This window comes from Eurosta solidaginis, chromosome X (assembly GCF_040869045.1).
Source record: "Eurosta solidaginis isolate ZX-2024a chromosome X, ASM4086904v1, whole genome shotgun sequence".
Taxonomy (NCBI): domain Eukaryota; kingdom Metazoa; phylum Arthropoda; class Insecta; order Diptera; family Tephritidae; genus Eurosta; species Eurosta solidaginis.
The window spans coordinates 156,128,717-156,145,324 of NC_090324.1; the positions used below are offsets into that span (position 1 = coordinate 156,128,717).

Sequence of the window (16,608 nt, forward strand, 5' to 3'; positions counted from 1 at the left end):
TCAAAGTATTATAAGTATATGGGTTTGAAAAAGTTAGAAAAGTGGCGCCTGAGAAAGGCCAGTGTTCCGAAAGAACTATAAATTATATAATTTAAATGCGAGTTGGAATTAAGTCTACTATCAAAGTATACTCCTAAATCCTTAATTTCACTAACCTAGGTTAGGCATGAGTCCGCTAAACATTAGCACGTCTCCAACGGTGTAATCATCTTCGAATAAGTCACTTTGTGGCATTTATTTTTATTAAGAGAGAGTTTGTTCATAACACAAAAATCAAAAAAGTTATTAAGCTCCCCTTGGAGCACTAACGAATCATGTGATCGACCTATCACGGAATATATTTTAAGATCATCTGCAAGATATTTGGACGTTTTGAAACAAGAAGAGATATCATTTATGAATAAGATGAATAATAAAGGCCCTAAGATGCTACCTTGCGGTACACCAGATGTAGCACAGAATGGCTCCGAGAACTCACCGTCTACAGCAGCCGTACAACTCCTGCAATGCAGGTGAGACTGGAGCCACTTAAAGAAACTAGAATAAAGACTCACAAAACTGAGTTTTTCAATGAGAATACTATGAAACATTTTGTCGAATGCCTGGGAAAAATCAGCATACATCGTGTCAATTTGAAGGCCATTCCGAAAGCATGAATGGCAATCCTCGGTAAAGACCGAGAGATTGGAATCAGTTGACCTCGCAGGTAGGAATCCATGTTGATTTGGAGAAATAAAATGCTTCACGTAAAAATAAAGTTTCTCTTTCACGATGCATTCAAACAGTTTAGCAACAGATGATAATTTAGAAATAGGTCTGCAGTTGGAGATATCACTCTTATTGCCACTTTTAAAGATAGGGGTGATAGAATTGCGTTTCCAATTATCAATGAACACTCCAGAAGATAGAGAAAGGTTAAAAATATACGTGAGAGGCCCCACAAGCGAGGTGCAATTCTTCAAGAGTTTCATGGAAAGCCCGTCAACATCCGTCTGAGTGGAATCCTTGAGGGAATTCAACCCTTCGATAACATAATTGTCTGATAATGACAAGGACCCAAAGTTAATAGAGGAGGATAAGTCTTTTATACTAAGACGTAAAAAGGAACGTTCGTTGGACGTTAATTCTCCTTCTTAGTTTGAAGAGAAAAAGTTGGCAAATAAATTAGTGGCCTCATTAATTGGAGATGCTGTGGCACCGTTATAAAAAACAGTTTTAGGAATGCTGGAACCATTTTTTTAGACTTCATATACGACCAGGATTATTCTTAATATTGTTTTCAAAGTTAGATAGATAATTCGAGTAAAGTAACTTATTCAAATCAATGAATTTTTTATTATAAGAAACATACAACTCAAAGTAGTTGTATCTTTCCGTATTTTTATATTTCTTGAAAAACTTATTTCTCAAATTTTTAAGATTTAAGAGTTCAGAAGAATACCAGTGAAACTATAAAATTTTGCTCTTAAAAGTAGGGACAAATTTATTACACAGCGAAGCCAGAGAGCTTTTAAAAATGTTAAAACAGTTGCAGCCTGTTATTCGTTATTTTTAAAAGAGGACTCCCAGTCAACCTTGCGCAACTCAACATCTGTTCGGCCGGTGTGCGTCTAATCCTGGAGAGGTGGGCGCACCGGGTCGATCTCAGTGGGAACAAGCGGGTTGGAATAAAATAAGAGAATACGAGATTTCTCGTTATAATAGATACGATTTATTGGGTAAATGTGAAAATAGCAAAGGTTACAATGTTACCTGAATAAACGCAGACAATTACGGCAGAGATCGCTGGCGGCAGATGTGAACAGGTTGGCTGTTGAAATCAAAAAGGCCGGTTGTATAGCAAGCTACAACCGTTGACCCGCAAAATCCTCCGTTTTGGAGGGGAAAGGCACCCACACATCAACCCCGACATGCATATGCATGAGTGCTGACAAAAAGCACACATACACGCGCATGTACATGCATGCACATGCATGAGGGTGATGGTGTGGGTGGTTATAAAATTAATTCGAGTATCGAGTATAGATTTGCAGAGTTGCATTGGGGGGGTCGCAATCAGATGCGGAAAAGTTAGGTATCCTGCCTAAACATGCCGGCCCCCCTTGCGATACGCAACATCGTTTTCCGCCAATGACCTCCGCTGAAACGAGAAAAATTATTATAAGACTTACACGCTAAACTTAATCTAAGTGAAGAGTTCGTCTGCGACGCAACATGGCCGGGAATCCCTTTCGACTTGCTTAGCATGCCACCTGAGCTAAGATGAAAGAATTAGCGGTTATGAACAGTGAAGTGAATATTTCTTGCCATTGAATTATACATAATTCTTAAATATAGAAATTCAGAATGTAATATGTGAATTGTCGATGGCCAGTAAGGCTGGACGAAGAGGCCGAGGTCTCCGTTCCAGAGTGGCACCATTGTTTGTTATTCTTTGGTTTTTTTTTTTTTCGGTCCGGATGGAGAGGCCGAGGTCTCCATTCCAGATTTGCGGTTTTTTTTTTTGTTGGTTGGACGAAGAGGCAGAGGTCTCCGTTCCAGACTCGAGGGTTTTGAGGTTTTTCTGGGCTGGACGAAGAGGCCGAGGTCTCCGTTCCAGCGTATAACGTGGTCGTCTCGCTCTCAGGGCGACTGTGGCATTTTATGGATGTGCCAGGGCGAGTGGCCGTGAGGTTGGCTGGGTGATGCGCGTTTTCGCTGCAGCGCATGTATTTCGTCAGTTGTGTATTATATTATTACCCTACAAAACCTACCCACGCCCAAGCAAATGTGACTACGAATATAACCTATCACCGTAAAATGACTAGTCAACTGACGTGGAGTGACGAGAGCGTTTTTGCAAAGTAGTTAGTGCTGTGATTTCGAGCAGCTTATGTATTTCAACAAAACCAGCAAGATTGCGGTGTGTGGGAGGTTGGAGCGGACGTGATTCCAAGCCACCCGCGCAAAATTACTTGGTTTCATGATACGCGTGGTGTTTTATTAACAACCGTACGTTAAACTATATGACTAAACCGAGTTTAAAACGAACCGGAGAGGTTGACGACGGTATTGATTTAATTTTGTGCGACAGCTCATGACGAAGAGCGAACATCGTAATTAAATTGGAAAATGTACCAACTGCCGGTGCTTACATGCAGATTGGCGATGCGTTCTTCATGACGCGTTCTATCTGCACGTACCATTATGCTAAATGTACCATGCAACTCTGTCGTGTATTTCTTGGTTAGCTGACAGCTGGTATGGTGAATTTGTGGTGTGCGAGTATATATATACATATATGTATTTGCTTGCCCTTGAAAAAAACTAGGTCACTGGGGCAGTAGCACACTAGGCCGGTAGAAGCAGTTGACTTTTTCCCATTTCGGGATTTTGTCGTGTCGGGATTCTTTCATTTCGGGGCCCGGATTGTTTTTGTACCGAGCCCTTATAATGACTGTTTGTGATGTTTGTTGTTGAGAAACAACAAGTCCTGCCCCCCGCCACAAAACAGGCAGTACCGACGGCAAAAAAAATCAAAAAATCAAAAAAAAAATTTTTTTTTTTTTGGTTGTTTTTTTTTTTTTTTGTTTGTAAATGAGAGCAATTAAATTTTTAAGGAGGTGTTTGCCTTTATTTTTTGTGCGTAAGTATGTTTTGGGACTGCCCGGGTCAAAAAAGCCGATCCCGATTTTGTTCCTTTTGCGGGTTTTCGATATCAGTGTGCGTCATTTGACGCAGCACTAATAGGATATGCCGAACCAAGTATGCATACATACATACATATGTACATACGTTGGTTACAAATATGCCAACGGCAAAAGACAAAACAAATGAACATTCATACACACCCGTGTATAGAATGTAAAATTCCGATGAATTGAAAGAAACGGTAAAAAAAATCTAATGATTTTTTTCGTTCTTTCAATTCTTTGACTACGGCGCTTGGAGTAAGATGCATGGCTACTGGACTAGGTAAGTACGTGGCAACTTTTTGAATTAATTTTATTCCAATAAATATGTTTCTGTTATTTCAGGTTATTAATGCATCTTCTTTTCTTTCTCAGGTGACTGGTGATGGAGATCAGGAGAGCTGATGGGTTTGATGTATCGTTCCATTTTAATAATTTTACAAATTTTCTAATTTCTTTTCATTGTTATTTATTTTATATTTTCAGGTACCCTGCCACACCTTGGGTGGTTTGCTGGCACCACCTGAGTGAAGGACTCGATTTCGAGAGGGTGGTAAATCAAAAAATGGTATGAATTCGCCATGCCACACACAATTTCCTACTGATCACTGTCCAATATACAAGTGCACATTTCTTCAGCATGCATTTTGTCTACGGGGAGTTAGCTAATGAATCTAATGATCCTACAATGATAGACCAAAATACCCCATGAGTGGATACCGATTAGTACCCGCCCAATCAATTGGGTACAAAAACACATACATGCTGGCGCTTATCCGCGTGATTTGTTATCACAAATGTTGCCTTCCCATACCCAACCACTAGCGCCCGGTGTAAACGATATGCTGTTGTGGCGCATATTGGCACGTCGTCAAAAAATATGTTACATTAGCACATTTGAGAATGCACAAGATATCAACAACTTCCTCTAAATAAATTCCGTCATCTATGTTAAAACTTTGTCTTAAATTTCCTGAAGACTTGATTGCATTCTTGACGGGTATGCTGTTGGGCAATGATCAAAATGTTCGCACATGGTTTGCTATTTATATACGTTCAAGCCAAAAAGGAAAAGCGATGCTTTGAATTTAGTACGAGTCGAACTCCTACAACAATTACAAAAAAAATGTACAAAAGTCTCTCAATCCAAGCAGTGATGAAGATTATACTGTGCAAGGTGTGGTGTTAATGCGTTTGTCTTGTGCTCTTCGGGGAATAGCTGGGCTCAAGTTTAACGATGACGAAGTTAACATTTTATCACAACTGGTAACTAGCCGACCACAGCCTACACAATCAGGAGTTCGGTTTGTTTCGTTGGCACTTTGTATGCTAATTGCTTGTCCATCTCTTGTATCTACAACAGCTTTCGAAAACAAATCAGTTGAATGGTTACAATGGATTATAAAAGAAGACAAATTTTTTGGTAGAAAATCAGATACATCGGCATCGCTAGGCGAAATGCTACTTTTACTCGCAATACACTTTCATGGCAATCAAATTACAGCTATAAGCGAGTTGGTCTGTTCAACATTGGCTATGAAAATTCCAATACGCCCAAATAGTACCAATCGCATAAAACAAGTTTTTACCCAAGATTTATTTACCGAGCAGGTGGTTGCGTCTCACGCAGTTCGTGTTCCGGTTACGCCAAACTTAAATGCTAATATTTCTGGATATCTTTCGGTGCATTGTATACACCAGTTATTAAAATCTCGCGCATTTTTGAAGCACAAAGTTCCCATTAAATCATGGATTCACAAACAAATTTGTAATGCTATTCGACCGATGCATCCTGTAATGCCAGCATTAATTGATGTATACGTTAACACATTAATAGTACCAAATCCTTTGGGAAAAATTAATGTTGACCACATGCATAAACCATCTTCCGAAAATGACATATTATACATTTTTGAGTCATCGAAAGAAGTTACATTTGATGGTAGTAGCGTTTTTGGCGCATCACAAATACTTGCCTCTGGAGCATCTACTACAGAAATAGATGAAACAATGAGAATAAAAATTAGTTGTCCTTTAACAGCACAATTGCTTATTTTATATTATTTGGTACTTTATGAAGATACTCGTCTCTCTAATACCCATAATCAAAACATGGCTTTAAGAAAAGTGAAGGAATATTCAAATAGCTTCTTGGCTGAACTTCCAATGAAATACTTGTTGCAAAAAACAGAACAATATCAAAACGATTATGCTGGGTTATTTCATCCCTTACTTCGTTTGATTATATCAAACTATCCCCCTCTAATCATGGTCGATGACTGGATGGAAGGGCATTATACATCCATGTCGGTAACATCAAATTTGATGATAAAAAAAACAATCAAAAAAAGAAAGATTGTGTTGACTGGTGCTGGTGTTTCGGTGTCGTGGGTGTACCAGATTTTCGTTCAATCGATGGTATTTATAGTCGGTTAGTAAAAGATTTTCCTAGTTTACCTGATCCTCAAGCTATGTTCGATATCAATTACTTTCCACGCGAGCCAAGACCATTCTCTTTTTTTTTTTTTTTTATTTGCGCGTAATCTATCTCCTGGACAATTTAAGCCATCGCCAGGTCATCGTTTTATAAAGTTGCTTGAGAACAAAACAGAATTTTCTGCGTAATTATACACAATATTGACACACTTGGACAGGTAGCTGGCAATAAAAAATGTCAGAATATCATGGATCATTTTCAACTGTTTCCTGTACCAATTGCAAAGTCAAATGTACTAGAGACGCGTGGTGTCCAATCACGTAACGCAAAGTGGATTATACCTGAAACGTATGGAGAGAGTCCACCGCCGGGTAGAGCACGTACCGGTGTAACCTTTACACGTAAAACTACCAGTAGATTGAACTTATTAATATCCGGCGGTATGAGTGGTTGTCGTTTATGTGGTCTATGGCTTTTGGGTATTGATTTTATGACGTGGTAAACCGCGCACAAGCGAACATGCACCATTGCCACGCTCTTTACATAGCGCCACAATGATATGGAACAAAAAATGTATATATTTGGTGGGGTTTTGGTTAAAGATGCACAGACCTTTGTGTGTACCAGGTGGCATGTTAATTCAACAGACAACGCTATTGATTAGACATGGAAATGGCGCCAATACATCGGTTAGGTGGGTGGGCAGCGCAATATGTAATACAGCAGAATCTTCTATAGTACGCCCTTGGTATTAACTATCGATGTCTATAGGTGGAGTATTAATTTACAGATTTTTTCTTTAAGTGTGGTGGGTCAGTCTATAATCTCGACTTGGACGCAATGAGACAGATGCATAACTGACCTACATGTCGCAATCAAAAACTCAAGACCCATCCAGTGGGCAGTAACGCATATGTGTAAAGAAAGGGAAAAAGGTCGGCCAACACTCGAGCGGTTAATCAAAACTTACTTGAATTTCAATTAGGTAAAATATCTTTCCTTTGGTAAATATCTTGCCATTACCTGTCTTCATATTACTTATTTTTCACGCAGAACTATTACTAAACATTTTGGGATATGGCGAGTACCTTACACCGAAATATACTGGATTGCTGATTGGCAGGAATGCGAGGGATTCCTAAACGTTTATTTGCGCAGTACCTTCCTGTTTCGGAAAATACTCTTCATTACGCAGTGAATATAGTATGTGAGTACATTTTTAGTATTTAGAAAAATTAACCCATGCCTGTACAGATATCCCCCCGCCGATAAATTGTTCGGCGTGAACGCTAATATTCCTCACATGGACAAAGCATACGTTTAGCTCAATATCCGTGCGTTTATATTTATTACCAATGTGGCTCGTACTGCGTTTGTACACTCGACATATATATTTTGTCCGACTATTTATTGCTCCCGCTTCTATACTATTCTTATATGCCGCTCTCACTTTGTTCTTGGATCGTTTTGGGGGGTCATCGGTAGTTCATGCTTTTGCCTAGCATGAATTTGGGTGATGCGCAGACTCCGACACCGGTAGTGATTTGTGGTTGTTTCCAGTTACGGTTGGGTGCCCCATTCTTACTCGTATGCCCTTGAGAATACTAAAAGGGGAAGTGTGAACTGGGGACGTGTTTTCGAACAAAAAAATGGGCCGTTAATTACAGATTCCTGCCTCGCATATTATTCGAAACCAAGATATTTCACGGCTCCTTACTCTTGGCACACTCACTTTGACTGGGTTGGTTCGCGAAGCCAATCGTGAAACCTATTCTTTTCTCCAAACTACGTGCGTTGCGTGGATTACAAGGCCAGCTACAGTCACTAAGTCCTTTAAAATATCATGATGTTGAAAGCAAAACCCAAAGAAATGAGCAAATAATCGAAGACAGATGTACAGAAAAATTACCGGACAATCTTATACCGTTTTCACACAGAAGCCTAATCGAATCACAATTCCGTTCGATGAAACAATTAAGTTTCTCTTTTCGCACAGGACATTTTTCTTCATTACGCGAACATCTGTCAGCAGCCCCCCAAAAAATACTTCGTTTTTGCAAAGAATAGTTAAAATGCATGCGCAACCACCCCCATATGTTGCACCTACCCAAATATTGGCCTATTTTCGAAAAAACCATATTAACTTTTGCAGCAACTGCAGCGAAAATCAAACATTGAACCACTTTGTGGTTTGCTAGTTTTCATAAACTATTGAAAATGATGCACGTTTGCTTGTCATTTGTTACATTGACAATAGAATTCGAATCACCAAGCAAACCGGCTGGATTTTCACTAGATGAGGCATTCAATACAGGATAATTAGGAATTTGTACCTTTTATGGAAGATTGAGTTTGATATAATCTAGAAATATTTATTCAGCAGCCGCAGTGAATTGACAAAAAAAACAAAAAACAAAGAAAATGGCTTATTGGGTAGAACTTTATATTCCTACTTTTACTTTGACAGAGGTGTTAAGCTTGTGTACGGTCCTATTACACAGGAAGTATTCACCTTTTTCTTCTGGCATTTCGGAAAGCTCTTCTCCGTTAAGTATTCCAGATAACCCGTTAATTTAGAATATTCATATTGACATAATTCAGATTTCTCAAAATACAAAAATTTAGCACTGCTAATATCTGGGGCAGATGGGTTTTTTCTCATCTGCTTTAGGCGTGCGACAGGCCTCGTTGCGCGCCAACGAGTGCAAAGATTCTCGGTGGCAAATGGGTTCTGGTATACTCGCTCGGGGGAGCGAGTGACTTTGGGTGTGATTTTGTAATTTCTTCAAAAATAAGTGTTTTGTGGCAGATCGGTTCGCCCTTCTGCGTTAGGCTTTTATGATGTCCTCGTTATGGGATAACGAGTGAATGGGATGGTTTCTGGTGTCCTCGTTAAGGGAGAACGAGTGAATTTGGGTTTGCTTTGGAAGCTTAAGGGTAGAAGGGGCTGAGTCCATCTAGGTTCTGTGGCAGATAGAGGATCTGCGTTAGGTTAGGGTAGATTTTTTGAAAAGAGGGATGGGGAGGAAAGGAGGGATTGTTAAGAGGAGCCCGTGGTCCTCTCACAATCGATCTCCGTAGGGAGAAGGATCAGTTTGACCAAAGGTCGTCTGACTTGACCCTTCTCGGTCATGAGGTCGACGACACGTACTCGGTTATCTTCGCCGGGGTGTACATTGACGACTCGGCCTAACCTCCATTCGTTGGGAGATAAGTTGTCCTCTTTGAGGACGGCGAGATCTCCCACTTGTATGTTTTCTTTGGGATGCTTCCACTTCACTCGTTTTTGAAGTTCGGATAGATATTCCGCCTTCCATCGCTTGCAGAAAGTATGATGGAGGGCTTTGAGTTTCTGCCACCGATTTATCATCGAGGCAGAGCTTTCACTAGCCTCTGGTTCTGGCGGAGCCAGTAGGTGGCTGCCCGTTAGGAAATGTCCTGGGGTTAGTGGTTCCAGATCCGTTGGGTCATTCGACCCTGGACTAAGTGGGCGCGAGTTGAGGCACGCCTCAATCCTGCACAAAAGGGTTTGGAACTCCTCCATGGTGTACTTATGGGGAGACGCGATCTTTTTGAAGTGGCTTTTGAAGCTCTTCACTCCCGCCTACCACAAGCCGCCCATATGTGGAGCAGCGGCGGGAATAAAATGCCAGCTTAATGCTTGATGATTGTACTTTGAGACTGTTTTGTCTCGGCTTTCTGCCAGGAAGGCTTTAAACTCAGATCGTAAAGATCTTGACGCTCCGACAAAGTTTGTACCATTGTCGGAGTAGATGTTTTTCGGACATCCTCTTCTCGCGATAAAACGCGCAAAGGCTGCGAGAAAGCATGGAGTACTAAGGTCACTAGTGGCTTCTAAGTGGATGGCCTTAGTGGAGAAACAGACAAAAAGGCATACGTAGCCTTTTGACAGTCGACATCCCCTACCGCGGTAGCTGTTGATGTCGAAAGGCCCCGCAAAGTCTACCCCGGTATTGGTGAACGCGCGGGTAAAAGTAGTCCGTTCGCAGGGAAGGGTACCCATGAGTTGGGACTGCGCCTGTTTTCGGTGAATAGTGCAGGTTTTGCAATGATGAATGGTTGCCCTAATCATGGTTTTGATGTTAGGTATCCAGTATTGGGTGCGTATCAGACGCAACATGAGTTGATTTTCCCCATGCAGACTTTGTTGATGAAACATTAGGACTGTAAGACGGGATAACCTGCAGTTGTATGGGAGGAGGATTGGGTGGCGTTCATTAAAGGCTAAGTCCTTTGACGCCCCGAGTCGCCCTCCTACCCGAATGATGCCATCTTGGTCTAAGTAGGGATTAAGTGAAAGTATTGCACTTTTCCCTCCTATTGGTTTTCCGGCCTTTAGATAATTATATTCGGAACTATAATGTTGTTTCTGATAGATCTTAATTAAAAGTCGTGTAGTGGCCTTAATTTCATCAGGGGAGATTAAGTGCGACATGACCTGGAATGAATTTTTTGTTTCGGGGTGGGTTCTTCGGTAGAACCTCATAACGTATGATAAGACCCGTAGAGCCCTAGGTAGGTCGGAAAAACGTTGAAGAATATCGGTAGGATTGACGGTTGTTGTTGCGCAGGTCTTTGCCCTCTTTTCCTCTACGGAGGTGATGTAGTCACTTTCTTGTGCTGGCCATTGGGAAGTGTCTTCTTGCAGCCAAGAAGGTCCCTGCCACCACAACGAATTGTTGACCAATTCAGACGCAGGTACTCCTCTGCTACCTAAATCTGCTGGGTTGGACTCTGAGTTCACGTGCAACCAGTCCCTATGTCCGACCATGTCGATGATCTTGGTGATCCGATGTGCGACGAAGGTTGACCAGGAACAGGGCGGTTTCCTTATCCATGCGAGGACGATCGTTGAATCCGTCCACAGGTGCACTTTCACTGGTCCCAACTTGAGATTCCTGAAAATTGATTCGGTGATTTCCGCTAACAACACGGCTCCGCAAAGCTCCAATCGTGGAAGAGAAAGAGTTTTCACTGGGGCTACTCGGGTTTTGGCTAGAAGTAGGTTTGTGCAGACATTATCATCCGTTTTGACACGCATGTAAATGACTGCTGCATAAGCCTTCTCGGATGCGTCACAAAATCCATGGATCTCGATGTCGGTTCCTGGAGAAAAGTTGACCCATCTAGGTATCCGGATTTTATCGATTTCATGGTATTGGTCGGTGAAGGTTTTCCATCGTTGCAGCGTACTGGTAGATACTGGTTCGTCCCAAGCGGTGCCTTCCAACCAAATACTCTGCATGAGTATTTTTGCCACAATGACCATAGGCGCAAGCCAGCCTAAAGGGTCGAAAAGTTTGGCTATAGCGGATAGGACTGCTCGTTTGGTGGTGTTTGCACCATTTTCCAGAGTTCCTGCCTTGAAATAAAATACGTCTGAGTGAGCGTTCCATCGTATTCCCAGGGCTTTTACCGAACTAGCTTCTTCGAACGCTAAGAAATCCTCGCTGAGCAAGTCCGTTTTGGGGATGTCCTTTAGAATTTCCTTACAGTTTGAAGTCCATTTGCGAAGTGGAAAGCCCGCTGATTGTAGGACTTGACGAATTTCATCTCTGGCTTTAATAGTCGATGTGATCGTATGTCCACCCGCTAACACATCATCTACATACATGTATTCTCGCAGTATGCTAGCCGCTGTAGGGTGCGAGTTTGAGACGTCGTCTGCTAGTTGTAGGAGCGTTCTTATCGCGAGATATGGAGCGCAATTCACTCCGAAGGTAACCGTCTTTAATTCGTAAAGACTAATAGGGTCATTCGGGGAAGCGCGATGCACAATACGTTGAAATTTGGTGTGATTTTCGTTCACCCAAATTTGTCGATACATCTTTTCGATGTCGCTATTGAATACGAAGCGGTATAGTCTCCATCGTAAGATAAGTATGGGTAAATCGGCTTGTAGAACTGGGCCTGGGAGTAGAATATCATTTAGGCTCTTCCCGTTTGCTGTAGGGCTCGAGGCATTGAATACTACGCGTACCTTTGTAGTGGTACTTTCCGCTTTAATAACGGCGTGGTGGGGCAGGAAATAATGATCCGAGTCGTCGGATGAAATATTCTTTTTTAATTTTCTCATATGTCCGAGTGTTTCATATTCTGACAACACTCGAACATACTCTTTACCTAAATCTGGGTTTTTTATTAGCCGCCCCTCATTCCGAAAGAATTGAGAGCATGCTCGTTTCAGGGACGGTCCTACATTAATGTTGTTAGGGTAATCCTGCCGGAATGGTAGTGACACGGTGTACCTTCCATTCTCACTTCGCCGCGTTGTTTCTTTAAATAGTAGTTCGCAGTACCTTTCCTCCTCATTTAATATTTTATTTTTGGGTACATTTTCTACCTCCCAGAAAGCTTTGAGTTGGTTGTCTAAGGCAACCTCGTTGTAGAAAGACATAATGCTCTTCGTTGGATTCGGTGATTCGATACGACCGGTTAGTATCCAACCGAACACTGTCTCTTGGGCTAAGAGTGTGTTTAACACATTCTTCTTTATACCGCTCATTATAATTTGGGGATATACGTCTCCGCCAAGTATGAGGTCTACGTCTTCGTTGATGTAGAACCTCTTGTCTGCCAAAACCAAGTCTGGGAATGCCTGCATAGTCATTGCGTTGATATGGCAGGATGGAAGATTCCCAGTGAGTTTCGCTAGAACGAGTACGGGTGTAGTCAGGCTGAAGCATGGATCCACTGGTGAACGTAATTCGATGTTGGATGCTTCTTTCACCTGAGCTGTCACCGCATTTGTGATGCCTGAAACATGGGCATGCATTTTCCTCGCTGGCAAATTGATTCTGCGTTTCAGTCTTTCAGTTATAAAGGAACATTCAGACCCAGAATCAATTAATGCCCGCGCGGCGAAGTCGGTACCATTATGGTGAATGTGTACGCGAGCAGTTCCTAATAGCACACCTGTGCTGGAATTGGCATGGCAGGATTTGACATTCTGGTTCGTAGAAGAGGGTGGTTGTCCCGATTCCTGTCTTTTCCGTGCCTGTACCGAAGTTGATGGGGTATTATCCGCATCTTTGAACGGGTTGCGCACCGCCGGTTGCTGAAGTGTGTCCGCATGCAGGAGCGTGTGGTGACGAGAGTGGCATTTGGCACAGTTGTACGAACTGGTGCACCTCGTCACTGTGTGTCCTGGGGATAAACAATTCAGGCAGCCATTTGTGGATTTGACGAATTTAATCCTTTCTACCGGATTTAAATCGCAAAAACGTGAACAGTTGCGTAATCTGTGCTCCGTAGATTTGCACATTTTACATATTGATTTTGTTGTTTGCTTGGTTACTTTGGTTTGAAAAGCACCAAGTCTTTTTGTAGGGTTTTCCGTCGACTGGCGCGACGTGTTTGATTTTTGCACTTTAGAAGTGGCATTCCCTGTAAAACCAGACACGGTTTCAAGTGTCTGGAAACGATTTGACAAGAATTTGTCCATATCCTCCCACTTGGATATGTCCGTCTTGTGGTCAATGCTCTGCTCCCATAGCGCCAACGTATTTTCTGGTAATTTTGTCGAACATAAATAGGTAATAATCGCATCCCAATTTGAAACATCGATCTGATGTGTTTTTAAAGATGCCAAGCAATTATTTATGTCGCGCTGTAAGGTTTTGATAGAGCTGCCGCACTCACTATCTATCTTTTTTAAATTAAACAAAATTTGTAGTTGTGAGTTTTACGAGAATCCGTTTATTCTCGTATCTCTCACATAGGTTTTTCCAGGCTGTTTCGAAGCCTTCATTTGTCAAAGGACATTTCTTGACAATGTCCTTTGCCTCACCTTGGGTTTTTTGGTTAAGGTGGAATAACTTTTCTACCGGGCTTAAGCGACTGTTATTTTTATAGATGGCCGTGAACAGGTCACGAAACGTTGGCCAAGATAGGTAGTCGCCTTGAATACCTCAGTATCGCAAGCTGGCAGGCGGATACTGTGTTCGCGCCCGCGTTCTCCCTCAGGTTTGACTGCCCTATCTTTTTCCTCCTTCAATTTGGCTTGAAGTTCAGCCATGTTTGACATTCATCTCAGGAATACGGCATATGCCGCTTTATGCTTGATCTTGACCGCTGCAATTTTCTTTGCGTCGAGCGTGTCAGAGCCAAGCAACTCCTCTAGGGCGTTCTCTGCTTTTTCCCACTTAGCTTGTAACTCTTTTTGCTGTATTGCAAGAGTGTGTACAGTGTGCAGAGCCGCATTGATGTCATTAAAATCGGCCTCGAATTCGATTATTCGATCGGCCAATCTAGTATATGATTCCATGTTCATGGATTAAAATTTGTGATCAAATTAAAAGGGGTTGTAAAACTGAAAAAACCTGTGCAAATCACCCAACCAACAATGATTAAAATATAGAAAAAACTCTTTATTTAACGCTTTCAATTTGTTTATTTTTTCACTGACTTTGCAGCTTATTTGTGCCGAAAACCAGGGTGAAGGGGAGAGCAACAACAACGTCTTTTGTGGAATTAACGGGGGCCACTCGCCACTTCAACGTTCAAATTTGTTATAAATAAGTGCGCGCGCTAATATAACAACTCGACGAAAAGTGTAAAAACTCAGTGAAAACTGTTGTAAAAACTGTGTCGATTGAATTAGTGAAAATTAAAGTGCTTGAAAAGAAAATGAAAATTGCCACAGCCGTATGGCGTGAGATTTTAATGTGAATGTGAGGTTATGTGCACCTCTTCCTTGTGCTGTGTCCGGAGAGCCTTACCGCTGGTGGGGGGACAGACCAGATAGTCACAAGGAATGTTTAAACGACGTTTATGCAACGCGTTTGCACTTATTTTCCTTTTCGGCACTAAATTTTTTACACTTTTCGCGGTTATTAGAAATCACTACGCACTTTAAATTGATTTTTCGCACTTTTTATTTGTTGTTTTAACCAAAAAAAAATGTGGCAAGAAATATTGCACTTACTCAGGTATTTTTTGGTGACTTGTATACTGGTGATGATGTGATGATGTGGCAAGATAACTCGGTGCTGCAGTGGCTTCCGCTGGCTGTCGCTTGCTCAGTGTTTTGACGCTGGTATTAAATAATAGACTTTTTGTTGGTGGGCAAAATACTTTTCCTGATGAATTTTTGTGAGGAATTCTTAAAATGTGTGCGGTCAGCTATGATGCTTTGTTGTGGACTGTAATTTAAGGTGCTGTTTCCAATTCCTGGTGAGATAGGACCAAATGTTCGGCCGGTGTGCGTCTAATCCTGGAGAGGTGGGCGCACCGGGTCGATCTCAGTGGGAACAAGCGGGTTGGAATAAAATAAGAGAATACGAGATTTCTCGTTATAATAGATACGATTTATTGGGTAAATGTGAAAATAGCAAAGGTTACAATGTTACCTGAATAAACGCAGACAATTACGGCAGAGATCGCTGGCGGCAGATGTGAACAGGTTGGCTGTTGAAATCAAAAAGGCCGGTTGTATAGCAAGCTACAACCGTTGACCCGCAAAATCCTCCGTTTTGGAGGGGAAAGGCACCCACACATCAACCCCGACATGCATATGCATGAGTGCTGACAAAAAGCACACATACACGCGCATGTACATGCATGCACATGCATGAGGGTGATGGTGTGGGTGGTTATAAAATTAATTCGAGTATCGAGTATAGATTTGAAGAGTTGCATTGGGGGGGTCGCAATCAGATGCGGAAAAGTTAGGCATCCTGCCTAAACAACATCCAAAATATAAAATCGCAACGATTAAAATTAAAAGACGCTTTAGCCAACGCAGGGGATTTTTTAAAAACTCTAAGAATTCAACTTCTAACACCAACGGATTATGATGCAGATTGGAAGCGGATATAAAAGTTTCTGCCTGCGACAACTTAAAGTTCAAATCATTACTTACAAAAATTAAATCGAGAAAACGATTTAAGCTACTAGAAGTACTATTAATTTGAGCTAGACCCACACTTAAAAAATTATCAATGACATATGACTCAATACCACTAGTAACATTAACAGCGGCCAGATAAATATTATTCTCCAGATAACTCCAATTGACGGTGCCCAAATTAAAATCACCAAGTACACATAATTGCATTGCCGATAACAGATTGAAGAGGAAGAACATTGTCAACATGTGAATGAATAGCAACAAAAAAAAGGCAATTCTTAGGGACCAATTGCAAAGCGAGAAGCGGGGCATTCATATGGCTGAGTGGTATGAATGTTGGAGATTTGACTTCAATACTCAGCTCCCTAGAAGCTAGCTGATGAAGAAATGAAATTCAGAAACATGTCCTAGAAACCATCGCCGTTTGTAAACTTTGCAATTTGTCTCTAATATCAATAACAAAACCATTGCATAAAGCAATAAGAGCAAGTCTCGCTAATTACACATATATATGATAACATTGATATAAAGTAACAGTGGAGGTAAAAAAAAAAAATACTGTAAAAATCCAAACAAATGTTACTAAGGAACAAGCTGACTACTCACTTGGTCTTTCTTCGTTACACTCA

General features: G+C 41.5%; 1 pseudogene; it reads left to right on the forward strand.

Annotated features, from left to right (window-relative positions):
- The first annotated feature begins 405 nt into the window (after window positions 1–405).
- LOC137235213 (integrator complex subunit 2-like) lies at window positions 406–14,768 on the forward strand (annotated as a pseudogene).
- The last annotated feature ends 1,840 nt before the right edge of the window (window positions 14,769–16,608 follow it).